The following is a 19,439-nucleotide window of genomic DNA, read 5'->3' as shown; positions in this document are numbered from 1 at the left end:
TTGAAATAGTCTAGAGATTTTTCTAGAGTAGGGATTGCCTTTAGCACATTAAGTGTCTACCCTTCCTTATCAAGGAGTGTAAACACCACTGGAGATTATCCTAGTAGTAGTAGATCAAGATCTGAAGAAGACAAAAAGATTGAAGAAGGAATTTTCTTTCTTGTGAAGAGAGAACTAGATGGTAAGAAAATATTTAAATGTTGGACTTGTAATGAGTTTGGTCATTATTATTTTAAATGTCATAAAAGAGTAAACAAGTACAAAAATAATTTCAAGTATAAAATGCCTAGAGAATGTTTATATACAAATGATGATGATGAATTTGAGGAAAAGAGTGAGAGTGATGATGTGTTAGGATTTTTTACTATAAAAGAAGAAAATCTAGAAAAAGAAGTTAGAGAGGAGACAATCATAGTGTCAAAGGTTTAGAGAAAGTTTATTGGATTATAGGTAGTGGTTGTTCACATTATATGAATAGTGATATGAATAAACTTGTTGAGTTCAACAGTTGTGATGGAGGAATTATTAGAGTTAGTAATAGTGTAGCTTGTCACATTAACAAGATATGATCTAATACTCTTGATGGTAAAACTAATAATGATGGTTTTTACTTAATTGATGGATTGAAACATAACCTTTTGAGTGTTGGAAAACTAGTTGATAAGGGATATTAGTTGTAGTTCACAAAGAAGACATGTATTATCAAGGATAAGAATGGTAAGATGATTGTAGTAGCACATGATCTAGAGGTAATTTTTTTTCATTAAAACCCAACAAAGATGACATGTTTGGTTTTTTATTAAGTAAAATAGGTTTTTTATAAGGGTTCTTTAAACCCACCAATTAACAACATAAAATAAACTAAAAAATCAGTTCTAGCTACTAAGCAATAGAAAAAATAATAGCCCAGGCCAAGCCAACAAACAAGAGCAAAAACTAAAAGGCCAAAAGCTAGGAAAACAAAAAAACTAGGAAGAGTGATCAGGGAACAAGATCTTTAGCGGACTCTTTTTTCTTTAACTCCATCTCTTCCTTGGCCTCCACCTTTTCGATCTTTGAGTGACTATCATCCTGAGAAGCCAACTCATCCCTCTTTCTCTTTTCCATTATGCTCTTTTTGCTCAGGCTCTTCTCGTATAAGGATTCCTCCTCCTTAGTCACCCTACTCCCATCTATGTCCTGTTCCTCCTTACCATTTTTATTCCCCTCCATCATCCTGTGTAGCTGAATGATGTTATCATTTAGACCTTTTTTAATGTTAATTCTTTGATTAGCTGAGCCGTGAAGCATAGTCTCCATCCTTTTTTAATCTTTAAAACCCTAGCTTCTAGTTTTCCAATTTTGACATTCACTTCCACCCCTCCTAGCCTATTCTAACCTTATAATCTATACTTTATTTCCTCAATTTCATGAAATATCCATTTTAAGGACCAAAAATTATCCATGAGGTTGTTTCTAACATTATTCAAGAAATTCATACCCATCTCCCATGCATTGTCACTCAGAACAACCAGTCTAGGATCAATAAGTAGTTCAAGTTGAATTGTTCCATCCCTACCCTTGAGCACCTCCAATTTTATGTGTTCTCTAAGCCTTATCTTGGCTGTACCTACATGGAAATTCCTCCAAATAGTTTTTCTACCCTTTTCATCTAGAGAAATTGTTGTTTTAACCACTTTATTTTCCTCCTTACTTTCTCCCCAAGCTTTAGAGAAACTCTCCTTACCCTTTCCCTAAGCCCTGTCAACCTCCTTTCCTCCCTCTTTTCCTTTTGACTGAGCTAGCCTCCTTCCTACCTACTTGAGTCTTGCTAGGTCCTACCTCTCTCACATTTCCTTCCCTATTCGAGTCCATCCCCTCTTCCTCATCATTATACTCTTCCTCTGATTCCTTCTATTTTTTTCCTTTTCTTCAAGACACTCCCTAGCTTCTTTTAATTATTATTATCCATATCCTACATGATTTTCACCACCTCCTCTTCTTCTTCTGATTGCATACCTACACTATCCTCTATGTCTAATGGGAGGTAAGAGAGCTTTGTTTCCTCAAAAGAAACTACCTTTTGGGCAACAACCCTTCCATAACTTTGAGCTTTAAAATGCTCATATAAGAGTAGTAAAAAACCCTTGTGGAAGGTAGGGTTAGAGTAAACTTTATTCTTATAGTCCATTATACTCTTATAAGCAGAGAAGAACAAATACTATGGAATGGGAATATATTGGTCTTGTACCTAAAATGATTAAGGATTACAAAATGGTGGGTTCAAATCCTATCAAACCTAGTGTCGAGCATGATATAGGATATAATTTCCCTAAGGAAAAACCTCCATAGCTTCTTAATAGATGCAAGCTCATGATAAGAACCTACCTTTACAAGATCCTTCATTTCTTTTGAATCCCTAGCAAAATCCTTAACCACATTCAAGGAAATTTCTTGTCCCTATAGAATTTAATGCCCTAGTTTGGGGAGTTAATCACCTCAGCAATAACCTCTTCATTTATCTAAAAATCCACCCCATCAATCTTTACCTTCCCCTCCCTCCATGTTTTCACCATTAGGTCAGTGATCTTTGAGTCCTAGCCATCTAGTTTTTTGATAAAGGATGAGATGCCTCCTTCCTTTAGTTTCTCCCACACCTTTGACCACCTCTTCCACTTCTTTGCTTCCTCCTCTGGCTCCCTTCTATGTGTCTCTCTTACCATGTCATCATAAATAGAATAACAACACCTCTAAGTTTTTCAATTTCCTTGAGCTGAGGCCTAGTTTAACTCCCCAAATCTATAGTTGAGTTCACCCTGAGAAAAGAAAAAAATATAGTAATTACCAAAAATCCTTAAGATTTCCCATAAAACATGATAGTAAATTCTCTAATAATAAACCCTCTCGATCAATTGGTGCCAATCTCTTAGTAAAAAAAATGACATATTAACAACATTAACTCCCATTATTACCCTTAATGATGGATATTTCCCCTTAATCCTTTCCAATTCCATAATAGTTTTTTCATCCACTAGTAAAACCTCTACACTTTCTCATCTTTGTGATGTGTTTCTCCTTACAACCTCGTTTTCCATCCAGTCAACAACCATGTTACCTTCATAGTAGATGTGAGACACAAAGACCTTGTCGAAGGATAGAATTTTGTTTTCTTTCCTAAATGATATTCTTTCTACTCTAGGATAGAAGATGATCACCTCTTAGGAATTTGATAATGTTGTTAGAGTCCCCCTCTAACCACAAACATTTGACCCCAACATCTTTAGCCAATATCCTAGTTTGAAGGGCAGCATTGACCTCAACATAATGGTTTGTTTGAAAACCCAAGGGGAAACTAACTATCACAATTCCATACCCCTAACTATTTCTTATAACACCTCCACATCCTACCTCACCTGGGTTGCCTTTAGCTATGCAAGAAAAGTTGGCCTTGCACCAACCTTTTGAAGGTAAGGAATAGGAACACTCCTTTCTTTTGGTTTGAGAATCAACAGTTCTCTCAATTTTACCTGGAAAAGGGTTAGTTCCTTTTATAAAAATATAGTTTTCTAATAGGACATTTTGAATTTTTTTAGATACTATTCTTGTTGTTAGGTTAGTATCCCTAAATATCCTATTATTGCATTCCTTCCATACATCTGTATGCTAGAAGCAGTAACCTGTTGGGAGCATGAATCAACAAAAAAACATTAGTTTAAATCATATATGCATCAAGTACTTATCAAAATAAAAGAACTAACCAATTCTTGCTTGAGTTTTGCAACTTACAACAACCAACAAACCAAATCCTCAAGCAACCTCAAACAACTCAACAAAGGCACCCATAAGAGGCCTTATTGGTGTGTTAAGATTGGAGGTATGCTTGGTGTGCTCTCCCAAACATAACTATGTGATTGAATCTCTTGAATGGTGAATGTGCAAATGTGAGTGATGAAACCATGAACTTATGCTATATGAAATGAAGAACACCTCAAACAATGGCTATGGAAGAAGCCATGTTTGAAGGCATTCAAGGATGAAGATGTGAAATGCAACAAAAGAAACTAAATTAATGTGCAATCTATACTAACATGCAAGTGAAATGGAAATGCAAATGCATAAGAAAACTAGACTAGTGATGCAAATACAATCTAAAAACCAACTACCAAGAGTTAGTATACAACCTAGAAATCACTATGAAAACTCTACTATGAAAACTCAAAACTCAAACTAGCATGATAACAATGCAACTATGGGAGATGAAAATGCTTGAGACAAGGGCTCTATTTATAGGCTTGAGGGAGACCCTAGGTGAGGTGGCATTTATGTGGCATCTACATAGTTCCAGAAGGAGACACATAAGCAAGCCATGCAAGTGGTCAAAATTCAAAGTTTTCTCACACATGTGTGAGCAAACTTGTAGAGAAGAGTGGGGGACAAAGCTTGTAAGAGGGAGTGGTCTCACACATGTGTGAGCACACTCTTAGGCTTAAGGAGGGATTAGCAAGATGATTAAGGGTAATTAAGTGGGAATAAAGGGTGGATAGGCTTAGGAGGATGAAAGTGATATGTGTAGACTAGGTTTTAGGCTAGGCTTAAGATTAAATTAAACAAGATTTAATTTAATCATAGGTTTAGAGAATTAATGAAATGGAGGGATTTAAATAAATAGAATTTATTTAAAAGGGGGATTTATGGAGGGTTATGTAGTAAATAAATTGAACACATTAAGGCTAGAGGTATTTAAATTAAATTTAAATACCTTAGAAAAATAAACCCACTTAATTAAATAAATTTAATTAAATAGGTAGAAGAATATGATAAATATAATTAATTAATTATAATGTCAAGGGCAATATTAAATAAACTAATATAGTCTTTTTGGATGATTTTAAGCATCTACATTTTCCCCCTCTTTGATGTGATGTTGGGACAACATCATATCAAAGAAAATAAAATATAGGTTGCCCCAGAGAAGGTAGGAGTCCTAGGAGTTGTGTCAAAGTGATGACAAGGAAGGAGGGTGCCCCTTGAGGAAATGGGGTGAAAAATGAATATATGTTGTCCCATTTTCTTGAAAATAGACACAGGAAAGAAAAGGGAAGGAAAAAGGCTTACAAGAAGGCCTTGCATGGCTTGTTGGTAAGCTCAGAATGAAGTAGGGTGAATTGGATAATTATTAATCTAAATGCAACTTAACTACATGAATGCATGCGATTCAATTGTGTTCATATGAGAGAGCACATCCTAGTTTGATATTGCAAGAGGAGTTATGCATCAAATGCTATAGTAGCATAGATGACAAGATTCCTTTGTGTGGACTAGACTGTCAACATAATAGATGTAGTTTTTAGAGTCACGATGGAAAAAATGACATATACACACTGGAGAGGTCTGGGCACACCCAAATCCTTGTTAGGGATCTTGGTGGAAAGTTTACTAACCCATTGCCTCCAATGAGAAATGCATAACCATAACTTGAAACTGATAGAGATGTCCTAAATAATCATGAAAATAGATCATATTGCAAAATAACATGTGTTAATTAGGTTAAGCCATTCAAATGATACCAATATATTTAAGATCAAGGCACACATGGGGATGCTATCACTAACACACAAAGATAAAATCACCAAAAGACCTTATGACCAAGTAGTCATTCAGTCCATAGCTCTTGCCATGAACTTGATTTTGATAGTGAAATTTGTTAAGCTTGTGTAGGAAGGATTCATCCTATAAGGAAAAAATTGATTGTTTGATTGAAATTGTATTGAAATTTTTGTGATTGTTCGTTGGCAATTGTGTGAAAGGAACAAGGCTCTCAAATCATTTAGTCTTAGTGTGAATTTGTGTAAGTTTGTTTGCAATCACTATTTGATAAGCTCAATTTGATGGGTCAAAGCTTAGTTCATGAGATAAATAGAAGAATTTGGATAAGATATGATAAGATAATGGATGAATTGAATTGGAATGGAAGAGTGATAAATGTTCTCTAGAGGAAAGTGTGTTTAATGAAAGACTAGAAATTTGATCAAGGTATATGCAAATAGATGGAAAAATGATTTGAATAAAATGATTAGAAGAAGAGAATATGATTAGATTAGAGGAGAAATGAATTGATTGAATGGATTGGAAGAAGTAAAAATTGATGGAAGGTGGAATGGATTAGAACCAATGAAAAGGGATAACCAAGGGATGGTTTAAAGACATGGTTGTTTGACTGTACATTATGGAAGCATAATCTTTGACACTACCACTATAATTATGTTAAATGTATTATTTGAGAACTCAGACTGTCTGATGATCCAAGATCAATGGCTAAGGTTTAATTTCAGCCAACATTTTTTGAAAGAAGAAGAATTGTCGAGGTAGTCATCAGAATGTTGACACGTATCAAGGTAAGTTATCTGCGAAGTATAGTGTACCCAGAAAGAATTAAATGCCATGTCACTGATAGCGAAATTCTCTCACTAGTACGCTACCACTAACCACACACCACTTCCCAAATTGTATAGCCAATTTCTGACAGTTTTTTATCGACAGTTACCAATACCATTGCAATTTAGTTTATCTATAACTATATATAATAAGCTAAAAGATATCTTATTGTATTGGCCATAGGAAATATACTATTGCATTCACTCTCTCCTATTATTCAATTAGTTTAAGTAGTTCCCACCAATTATATATTAGTATTTTTGGAACATTTAAGTATTTGTAAAGTTTTATTATTAATCTATCAATTTTATATGTTGTAGAAATTATTTTTCTCAAATTTTATTGGTTGATTTTGTTTACTCTTATAGGGTCCCTTTTTACGGAGACTTCCTCCATCTTGCTTTTCTTTAGGAAAGATTTTTGGAGTAAATATTAGTTTATAGATTTATCTTTTCTATTTTGCATACAAGTTGATTGATGAGTGCAAAATAAAATAGACTAAAGTATCTTTTTAAAAAAATGTTCAATTAAGTGAGCAACAACAACTTTACTATTATTAAAAAACTTAAATTTAAATTTTTAATTGAACCAATTTTTAATATAGATTTTGAAAAACTCAAAATTAATGAAGTACAAATACTCCCATCAAAACATTGATGAAGTACTTTTAAATTGTTATCAACAAATAAACTATTATTTTTACATATTTAAATATTTTATATTGATAAAACATATTAGTTTTAAAAGGATATTATAAAATAAAATTTATTGATCTCTTAAATTATAACCATGTTCTATTTATAACCTCCCAACACTGAATTACTTAGTGTGAGGCTTGAAATGTGACAATCACCTCTAATTGTGAGATAAATTTTGTATTAAGTTTAATTAGTTAAATGTCTTTAATATATATTTAATAGTATACACATTTTGATCATGGGTTTATAGTGTATAACTGCATGAAAGGAAAAGTAAAAATGTATTTTTAATAATAAAGGAAACATTTTAGCAAGTATTGCATATTTATTTGGTTCTCTAACTAATTTAAAATTAGAAATATTCAATTAGGTAAAAAACAAAAATAAAAATTTATAGTAAAGATATAAAATACTATCATTAAAATTTAGGCAAATGACTTTTACTTCCTAAAAATAACAAAAATGATTATTTGCTAATCTAACTAGGATTCAAATGTGTTATATGATAAAAAAAATCGTTTACAACTTTTTACAAATTTTATAATTCACAAGTGTAACTTGAGAGCATTATATTTTTTACTTTAAATTGACAATTTATAAATTGAACTTATATTTCTAATTACTAATTAAACTAAACTATAACGGCAAATACACGCCACTATGTGGCACTTGTTATTATTACCAATACAAAATGAACAAAGCTCAGATGATTGAAATGATAAACATTAATTACATGTAGATTATAGACAAAAATTAAAAATTAAAAATGAACAAAGCTCGAGTTATTTAAATGATTAATATTAATTACATATAGAATATTAATTACATGATTCAGATTATCGTCCGATCATAATAGATCAATGGTTGAAGGTTTATTTCGAGACCAAACATTTGGAATGAAGCCTAGACCTTGTTCAAGTGTCCAGAATGGTGACACATTTCTATCCATCGTGTATCACTTAAGTTGCAGGAGATAGTATATTGATGTCTTGTCACTATTAATTACAATTTACAATTGGCCTTTTCCATCAGCTAAGCAGCTTCACACGCATTACAGGACATGCCACAGTCCACTAGCAGTAGTACTATTACAATTGGCCATTTCCATCAATTAAGCGGCTTCACACACATTACAAGACAATAGACGGTGTTAGTGTTTAATTACAATTAGCCTTTTCAGCACGTACTTGCAATTATGTTCAAGATTTGAGAATATTTGCTAATTTAATGTAATTGAATTGGTAGTCCGACAAAAAAAATAAAAAATCCCTGGCACCCTGCCCACCAAGCTTATTTATAGGTGATTGAGCTACTTCTTTCATCATTGCTCATCTCATTTTTGGTAGTTGATAGGTCCGGTTTGTTTGGTGTTAGTCTGCTAGAACTTAGAGTTTGAACATTGCAGTAAAGATGGACAACCCTATTCACCTTAGATGCACTTTGGAAGAGGAGCAAAAGGCCTTTCTAGGTCAGATTCCTAAGGAAAACCTCTTGTCAATTTACAATGAGGTTGTTCCATGCTCTGGTGTGAAGTTTGTTATTATTGTTGTCAAAATGGTTCTAGGGCATGAGTTTTTAGAGAATGAGAAACTGTATCGTGTCAACAGTGACATTACGTGACAATTTCTAGCCTCCCCGCTTGACCTCAGAGAAGCAAGGGCCAAAATTGTGCTGCTCCCGAGGAAGATTTTTAAAGTAGTATATTTGGGCGATGACATTGAAATTGTCGCTCATGCAGTTTTAGGAGTGGGGATCCCTTGGGTGGGTGAAGTCCACAAGCTTCTAGAACCTAACCAAAATGTGGTCCTGCAACCATTTTTACTGGGCTTGACTATTGGGCAGTTGCAGCACCATAGGAAATGCGCAAGAATTGGGTTGAATTTTCTTCGAAAATGGTTTTTCCTAGATGAAGTGGAAGATGGCAACCACTGGCTACAAGAATTCACAACCATGGTCAATTCTAGTGGTTTCTACGATGAATAGTACAATATTACTAGAGTCTAGGGTTTTCCCCTGATTTTGTAAATTTGTAAATTTCAAGAAATATCAATGAAATTTTTGGAGTTTCACTTCCATATAAAATTTTATTTCATTGTTTTAATTTCTTATGCTTACTTATGCAACATTGCAATATTTTGGATTTTTGAATTTTCTATTGAATTGTTTATAAAAGCCTATGTGAATATAAAATATTATTTATAATGATAATCACTAATACATTTCCCCTAGAAACAAGGTTGCAGAGCAACGTAGTTCCTGCCTCAAACTTTACCTGATAGCAAAATATGTTATTACTTATTATTAAAAAAATTATGTGAAACTTGATTGGTTAAAGTTGTTTATTTCAAACACTGGTTAAAAAAGTTCGTTGCCTATAGTTCCTATGGCAGGCACTAATGACTAATGTCCAAATAGTAAAGTTAAACTACCAAGATTAATTATGTAAATAATTACATTTCTGCCTTCATTACAAAATTTAGGTAAAATTTTATTATTTTATGTATTTTGTTGCTTGCGAAGAAGATCCATTTTCCACTTCTTTTGATTTTAAATAAAGTTTTGCCAAAAAATAATAATAATGACAACGACAAAAGTCCTATTGGAGCACAAGTCCCTACCTATTGTGAAAAGAAAGTAGAAATATTATAGCTAAAGATAAATAATATTAGTTAGAGATATAATTTGTGAATATATAAGATTAATATTTTAATACAAATTTTAGATATATATTTGTGTCTTATGAAATATATTTAATTTTAGATATATAGAAAATTTAATTTAATTTTTATAAATTAACAAATATATTAAATTGTAATTTTGATTTGAGGATTTGAGGCAGACTCATTGACCCATGTTAATTATATGATTAACAATTATATATATTAAATCTTGAGATGATTAATAATATTAATATTAATTCAAAATATTAATGTATAGATAATGTCTTAAAAATCTATTAATATTAGTTTTGACTGTACTAGATAGTTGTTTACCCAAATATTTATTTAAAATTAAATAGTAATATTATCTTCAATTACTCTGTATATGCAATTATGCAACTCGGTAGTCTCACGAGGCCACCGCACCGTTCACGAATCACCATTGTCATTGGATGTTTATAGATCAATGACCGAAGTTAGGTTTTGGGCTGAAAGGAAAAAGAAACCTTGTCATTTCAAATGCATCTCATAATCATGATACAATTCACTAAACTCTTCGGTCAACCAAAAAATAACAATGTCATTTCAATTTGGTGATGACGTGACACTGACACGTCTAACTCATGATGTGAGTCATTCTGATACCTAACTAGCTTAGTTAATGGGAGTGGGACCCACGACCCACGGGGCCACCGCACCATTCATCGGTGCCGTTGGATGTTTATAGATCAAAGACCAAAGTTGAGTTTAGGGCTGAAAGGAAAAAGAAACCCTATCATTTCAAATGCATCCTAGAATCATGACACATGTCACTAAACTCCTCAGTCGACCAACAAATAACAATTTTGTTTCAATTTGGTGATGATGTGACACTGACACGTCTGACTTGTGATGTGAGTCATCCTAATACCTTACTAGCTTAGTTAATGAGAGTGGGACCCAAGACCCATGGGGCCACCACACCATTCACCGGTGTCGTTGGATGTTTATAGATCAATGACCAAAGTTGAGTTTTAGCCTGAAAGGAAAAGAAACCCTATCATTTTAAACATGTCCCAGAATCATGACATGTGTCACTGCTCAGTTAACACATTGAGTTAACAATGACATTATGAATGACATTAATACATTATGACGGTTAGTTAAAACTTAATGCGTGTCTAGTAACTAGTGGTCCACGATTCCACTCATATTTAAACTAAAAGTGTACTGTGTGACAAGTGTGACGACTATAGACTATAGAGTATAGATTGTACAAGTTTGGCATGTTAAGTTTCTTTAATTTTGCAGTTATATGTTGTCTGCAGATTTAGAAATTAGAAAGGGGTTACAATTTACAAAGTTACTATGCAACAAAGTTACAGATTCTTAATTTCTAGGTTGAGGATTGTGGTCCGAGGAAAGCAACAAACTACAGTCTGTTAGCTCTCTGCAAAAATTGAAACTAAGGGCAACGTGAACGTGAACGAGTAAGTGTAACTACTAAAATCCTAAAAATTTACGTCCTGCATTTTAAATTTTTCAAGCCTCTTGATTTACAACTTTACTATTTATATTATATAAAAAAATTTAGTCTGTAAGGTTTTAATTTTGAATCACCCCTATAGGCTTGTAGTTGTGTTTAAATATTTACCATGATGGGCAAAACAAATACCAAGAATAACATGGGAAAAATAATAGAATTCCACGATATGCTTAAAACACCAAGTTTCAATGATTTATTCCATGATATACATGATCCTATTATTGATGGAAATAAGGGTATAATGGAGATAAGATTTGCACTTGAAAACAAGTGGAATGATCCAAATAAGCCTTCAAAATTTTGTTCATTTAACCCTAGTGTAAATGCAACTGACAATAAAATTGCACTGTGGGTAGCTGGGTCGACACAAATGGCATTACCTCAAGTATTCCCTTGCCCAGAAATTTTTATGCTCTACAACGAAAATTATTATGAAAATAGTAAAACAATTGTGAATAAAATTACTCAGGAGGAAATTTTGTCCGTAACTGAGAGTGAATTTGCTAGTCTGTTGAACCTAGGGTTTCAACAACAACAATCAAATGTACATATTGACTTTGGAAAGCTGATAGATGATTATGAAAAATTAGATGCAAAACATAGAGATTCTTATATCAAAGGAATAACAAGCGGTTGTAGGCTGAGTCCAAATCACATGCCTCCTTATGATTTTGAATTTTTTGTGCCATGGGCATAGGATAGTATTTCCTTGCTAGCATTTTCTTTGAGATTGGATAGTAACAAACAAGTGGATGCCAGCATTCTTGAAATGCTTTATCATTTTCATTTTAAAAAAGAACCAATAAGATATCATTTTATTGAGCACATTGTTCATTGCATGAAAGATCAATTACTAATGATTAAAAGAGGTTTAGAGAAGACATTAAGATTCACAACCTACTTGTGCTATCTTCTCCTAGCAAAGCATCATGCATTATTTGAGGCAAACAAGCTTTGCAGTCAGACTCAAGCCCAAAATCCAATATATGAGTGGACACCTCATATAAGGATGATTGATAATAGAAGGAACTACAACAATTTTGTAGACTTCTTTTTGGCACCAATATACCATAAAATATAGGCACTCTAATGCCTAGATTTCCTGTTACTTGTAGAAATTACATTCAACTCAAAAGTGAACTAAAATTGGTTGATTGGTACTTAATGGAAGAGTACACTGTGTTAAGGTTTTATGGTTCATGGGTAGAACCCTACAAACTTCCAATACATGTAATAGAGAGGGTATTTACATTGGAATATGTATGACAAATGGAGAGCACAGATGTACTCTTTCATGGTCAGCAAAAGAAAATGATATTTCCCTCCTTGCCATTCTCCTTTGGAGGGTTTGCATTTGAGAGAAGAAGATTCAAAGTGGTAGAAGCCTTTTTTTCAATTTTTCAATTTGATGTTGACAATCACTGGTAGTATGATCCACTGAACATAATTGGAGCAAGGCTTAAGGGCATTGGGACTTCTACAAGAAAATATCAACATGAAAGTATGCCTTTGATTGAAAATTTTTAAAACATGGACTCCTGGGAGGAGGTCAAAAAATAGATGGAGAAATATGCTGCTGAAAATAATATGTCAATATAGGAATTGTCATCACAAATAATGGCATTCCACAAATAGAAAGGAAAAGTGCAAGGCATGACATTGTCCAATTTCTAAAAGAAAGCTGATAAACCATCTACAAAACCTATTCCAAAAGAGCTAATGAATGAATGTATAGATGCTAGATGGAGTCAAAGAAAAATTTCTCAATTTTGGGAAATGGGGAAGAATCTTGGTGAGCCAAAGACCTCTATAGATCATGATGAGGTTGAAGAGGATACAATGTTTGACAAATTGTGGAATAAGGAGCATCCACCTGAACAATGATACTAATGATGATTATGATGACCAGGATTGTTTGAATCCCTCATCCAGTACACAAATTTAGAGAGGAGTTGATGCATCCACCAAACTTCTATATAGCAAAGGGGCAAAAATTGTAGAAAAAATGGGCTACCAAGGTTCTGATGGTCTAGGTCCTAGTGGAGAAGGGGTTTGGTTACCACCTCAACCACCAGCTATAGCACCAAAAAATGGTAAGAAACTAGGCCTTGGGCATGGAGATCAATCATCAACTTAGTCAATTCCATCCACATTGGATTCATCTCAGTTAATTAAATTTGTTCCTACTTCATTTACAGTTCGACTTCCAAGCACTTAGATTTAATCCGAATCAACTGTCACTCCCACAGTTGTAGATATCATAGGTATAACTACAAGTAGTGGTCTAAAAAGGAAATTGTATATAGATGCAAAAAAAATTGTTCCCAAAGGTCAAGAAAGTGTAAAGAAGCAGAAGGTTATGACAAGTATTAGTAGTACTACTAGTACAACAATGCCAATGGTGAATGTGAGTCCAACAATTGCCCATCCTTTAGGAAAAAATGCTCAGAACAGTCCACAAACCCCACTGATGGGTCTTGGCATTGGTTATCCTCATGGTATTGGTGGAAGCTAGTACATCAGAGCAAGTGCTACTGCTATTTCACCATTCAAACATTCAATTATCTCACAAAATCTTGATTTTTGTTACAATGAATTTGTAACTAACTATGAAAAATCAAAAAAGAAGAATAGACAAAATAGTAAGACAATGAAGATGGAAGCAATTGCTATAGCTCATGATGCAGAACCTAAAACCAATAGGTTATTTCCCACATATGACCTAGATAAAGATATGATGGAATTCATGGTTGTTATGCCCCCATCTAGAGATAACAATCCACCAGAGAGCCAATTAGATCCATTTGAATTTCAAGTTAGCACCCTCCAAATGGATTTATCCAAAATTAAAAATGTGGACAAGATAAATGTATCCAAAATGACCAACCAAGTGGTCTACAGTTTAGTGATGAAGTTGGAGAGAGAGAAAGGAAAGCTTCAGGGCACAATAGATAAGTTAAAGGCAGACCTGGCAAATGTAAAGGTAAGTGAGAAAGCAACAGTAAATAGGTGCAAAGAATTAGAGAAAAGGATAAAAAATCCATCCTCTAGCTCTAAAGAAGCAATTGAATAGCAGGAAAAAATGTACATAGAACTAAAAACTCTAAGGGAAAATTTGGAAAAAATGGAAAAAAAACTTCAGGATGAAAAAGACTCTTCAATAAAGTTATACATAAACTTGGAGAATGCTGCAAATGTAAACAATAAGTTAAATAAAGAATTGGAAAATGAGAGGGTAAAAACAAAAGAGTGGGAAGAGAAAGCAAAAGGGTGGGAAAATAAAGTAGAGCAAATAAGAAAACATAGTGAACACTAGTATTTAGGAATGAAAGAAGACCTAAAGAAGGCAAATGATACTATTAAAAAATATGAAAATGGCTTGAATGACCATGTAAATAATATAGTAAAGAAAATAAAAAATTACTTTTGGGGGCAAATAAAGATTTTTGTTGATAGGTTGTGTGATTGGTTCGAACTCTAGGAAGCTCTTACATATGTTTTTGGGAAGCTGAAAGAGCAACTTGAGGAGAACAAAAGTTTTGGTCAAAGGCAAAAAATTGCAAAGCGGATTATGGAAGAAATCAATAGGATTGTTGACAGGCATTTGGCAAGCAATGGAATTCAGGACCGCATTGGTTCAATAATAAAGGCAACCTTTGTATTTCATAAATTTCAAAAACTAATAGAAGCAGAAGAAGTTCTTGCTTTATTTGGGCCAAAGCTCACCAAAATGAACAATAAAACAACAAAATTGATATCTCTTGGTTTACTGAGTCCTGGACCTAATTTCTCAACAACGCGTTTCGTTGGAAAAGAAGTTTACAAAAAAAAGTTGGAGGACCAAATAACCTCTAATTTAGACAACCTTCCTTAGGACAAAACTCATGAAGGCATTGCAAAGTGCATCAAAACATTCAAAAATTTGCATGCACTACTGGAACGAACATTGCTTGAAACTCGCTCTTCCAAGTATGGAATGCTGATGAGAATGTAGGTCATTTTCCATAACATCAATTTTTTTTCCCTTCCAACCGAAGAAGAATGAAGCATACTACATAAACTTATAGTCTGTATGTAAAAGTACTTTCAATTTCAATCATCTCTATATCTTTACTATATATGAATATCTTTCATATTATCCTACATACTACAGTCTAGACTCTAGAATTGAGTTTAAAGTAACAAGTTTGAACTTTTTTTTTTGAACAAGATCAATGTTGTAGTCTTGCAGATGCTATTGCCTATGCTAAAATTGCTAATTTACTAAACTGGCCTGTCAAATGCAAAAATGTACAACTAAAGTTGTAGAGATGTTGTAGACTTGTAGATGTCTTACTAATTTAGATTTTGAGACTTCACATTAGGCAAATCAACGTGAAGCTGTTGTTGCTCCCTTGTTTCTATAAAAGGGAATTAAGGGTCATTGGCTTACAAGAATTGTACCATATTAGCTAAATATTGGAAATGAAAACCATTAATAATTATTAATTGTGGAATTGAATCTATGATTCTATCTAATTTTCATATTTTCCAATTCAATGTATGTTGAATAAATGAATAAAATAGAAAACAAAATTTTATTTAGGAATTTCAAATTCAAATATGAATGATCATTAATGACATGATATAAACTACTCTCTACAGTAATAATACTCTTTGTTCTCAAATTTTATTGATGAAACATAATACATTCTAATTTCTTGCTTTTCTAAAATGAACATTGAATGATAGGATATCATATAGTAGTTAATAAGTTCAAAAAATACCTATTGGTTGCCACTGCTAATTTAGCAAAAAATTCCTAAATTTTCCAATTCATCTCTACGTCATCATCATCATCCAATTCTAGTAGTCTAGTTGCTTTATTGTTCTCTTCATTTTCATTTGTGTCTTCTTCAACTTCAAGTTCACCCTAACCTCTGCTTCTATGACTCCCAATCCCATGGCCAGTGCCACTACTAGTGCCAACTGTACTTGTCCCACTTGGAGTCACTATAGGAGATTGGTTAATGGTGTTACCCAGTCCCACCTCTCTTCTTTTGCATCTTTTCTTCCATATTTCTATTGCTTTTTGAAAAGGAAAAGTATTGACATTATACCTAGATGTGTATACCCTCAAGCATGATTCTAAATTCTTGTCTAGTTTGTTTCTTAGCTTTGATTTTAGGAAGACCAAAGCACTGAAAACTCTACCATCCTCCACTGAACCTAATATCATGGTTTGACATAGATCAGAAAGCTTGAAGTACTTTGAAATTTCTTCATGCAACAATGTGGTCTATTTTAGTTCTATCCAAAGCTTTGTTGTTGAGCCCTCTTCATGTGGGTTACACATTAATTGATACTGATGGTTCATGGTCCTTACAAAGGTGCCCGATTGCTGTCTAAGAAGACCCTCATCTAATATTCTGTTGATAGTCACTCCATTGAATTCTATAGATTTGCAAAATTCCTTTATCAAAATCAACATCCTTCTACGATAATCTTCCTTATTGTTGAAGGACCAATATTGAGGAAACACAATTTCCATGGCCTCAAGCAATTGATCATATGGGAATCATGATATTATTTTAGAGGAAACTTTGTAGGCTATGTCCCTTGCAGTAGATGCTATAGACTTGACAATCTTGGTAAACTCTTGTAGCTCGCTTCTTTGGGGCACTGTAGTACATTGGTATCTAAAATCCCCTTACACAAACACATAAATCTCCATTTTCAATGATCTTTAAATAATTATTAGGATCATCCAAATCTATTAGTTTCTGCTAGTGATTAAATCTATCATCGGATAAATTTAGGTCAGTACGATAGAGACTATCGAGGGCTCGACATGACATTTTACGCAACTAAGCATATTCTGCAATATACATGGCTCTTTGCTGGGATTTTTTCATAATTAACCTAATTTCTTCTAGCATGGGAAGAAGAGATGCCGAAGTCAAAAGTGTCTCTATATTTCTTAACCTCCGAAGCAGGTCGCCACATCTCTGATTTTTTGCATTGTCCTAATTTTCGTACATAAGTGCAATCAAAGATTGATATTCAGAAAATACTTGATGCGTTGGTCCATCCAAAGAGATCCATTTGGTATCAACATCTTTTAGAAGCTTTTTTCCATCGGTAATTCCATCAACAAAGTGCTGAAATTCCCTAAAATGCTTGGGACTTCGACAAAAATATGCATACAACTCTCTTACTAAATCTTCAACCTTGTTTATTGAAGGAAACTTCTTCACAACTCTAAAAGCAAGATTCATCCTATGGGACATACAGTGAATGGCAACAACATATGGTGAACAAGAAGCCTATATCTTTGTGCAAAGACCATTCCTTTGACCTTGCATTATTGAAGCTCCATCCGCTCCAACATAGACCAACTTCTTCGCTATTGTCAATTCATCCATAGCTCCATATTCAATTAAATTTCTCTTTACTAATTGAAATAAAGTTTCTACTGTCGCATTGTCTCTCAATTTAGCAACAGATAGTAGATGTGGTTGGTGGACATTATTCTTTATAGTATAAACATGCATGCATACCCACGGTGTATTATCTATTGCCATAACTTCGTCTAAGGACAATGCAATAAAGGTTGACTCTTTTATTTTTCTTTGTACATCCTCTATTTCAACCTGCACAATACAACTTGCCCATTCCCATCCACTGTTTATTGACCAATGATTAATAGGAGAGTTAGGAACTTTCAAAAAGTGTAAAAAACTACTCATTTCTAGATAGTCTGTCATTGGATGCCCTTTGCTCAAAATATAGAAAACATTACTTAATTGAACAACTTTTCCACGTTCTTCTACTTCACTTGCTTTTGCAAAAATAGAATTAATAGAACCTTGAACTTCACCAGGCTTCATTTGAAATTTTTGAAACATATAATATTCTTCAGCATTCCTTTTATGTTGACATTACTCCTTTGTTTTATATCTTACCACTTTTATTTCCTTACCATCTACAGTTGAGGTTTTGTAAATCTTACCAATATGTTTCTCTATGTTGTCTAGTTTAAGCTACAACCACTTTTCCTTTTTATACTTCCAACTACAAATGGCACATCTACATTCTACTGGTGGCTCACCTACAATTGGATTGTCCACGGGCTCAATGAATGGATACTTTGCTACCCAATCAAATTTAAATCTCTTGGCCATCTCCCAGTGATGATCAAATTTTTCTTTCGATTTTCCTCTCCCTTTAGTGCTACTGTTAATTGCACCATCATCATCACTGAAGTCGATTGATTCATCCTAGTACTGGTTATTTACTAGATATTCTTCTTCAAGGTCATCTTCATTAGAGATATCAGGTTCTATAACTCCATCACTAGATTTATTAGGCTCCCTAATTTGTTGAATGGACTCCTATGTAGGTTGAGATTGTATAGGCTCCTCTGATGATGTACCTTCCTTACTTTGACCAACACTGTTGCATCTAGCCCTGCCAAAGTATGAAGATATATTTCAGCATTTTTTTGGCCTCTCTTGGACATCTCCACCTTCATTAGTACTACTCCTCTTCCTATTTAAATTGTACTATGACATCTCCATCAAATTAAGGCTGCAATAAAATACTATGGACTCATAGTTGTAGTCATTTTGGTTCTCTACTAATCACAATACTATGAAGAAGGCTCCTTCTTTTGGCATGTTTCAATAATGAAACTCATATATCTTAAATATACAACTACAAATAAACAATTTTCATTTTGGCGAATGGGTCGACCGTTACATATGATAAGAACTAATATTTGGCAAAGCCCGTGTAATTTCAAGTAATCAAGTGGGCAAGTAGGGCGGGAATTTGGGACCCCATTGTGTGTGATGCATGGCGAATTGGGTTCTAGGACAAATAAAAATTTCACATAGGAAAATGGGAATTTGGTGAATGATGATCGTCGAAAGAGACACTCAATTAATTCTATGGTGAATAAGAGTAAACATTAAAGAGAAATATGGGTGACGAACCCAACTACCAAACTGAAATTACGTAATAATAGTGGCAAATGTTTCGACCACTATATGAGTATTTTATAAAATTTGGGCAAACCGATCAACTAGTATATGGTGTTTTTTTTGCCAATTTCTATAGCCCGATCAAGACATATTTGCTAATTGGTGACTAATTGCCACT

This window comes from Cupressus sempervirens, chromosome 10 (genome assembly GCF_028749045.1).
Source record: "Cupressus sempervirens isolate cs-2001-9-10 chromosome 10, ASM2874904v1, whole genome shotgun sequence".
Taxonomy (NCBI): Eukaryota; Viridiplantae; Streptophyta; class Pinopsida; order Cupressales; family Cupressaceae; genus Cupressus; species Cupressus sempervirens.
The sequence above is the reverse complement of the archived record's forward strand: the minus strand, read 5'-3'. Positions refer to the sequence as shown.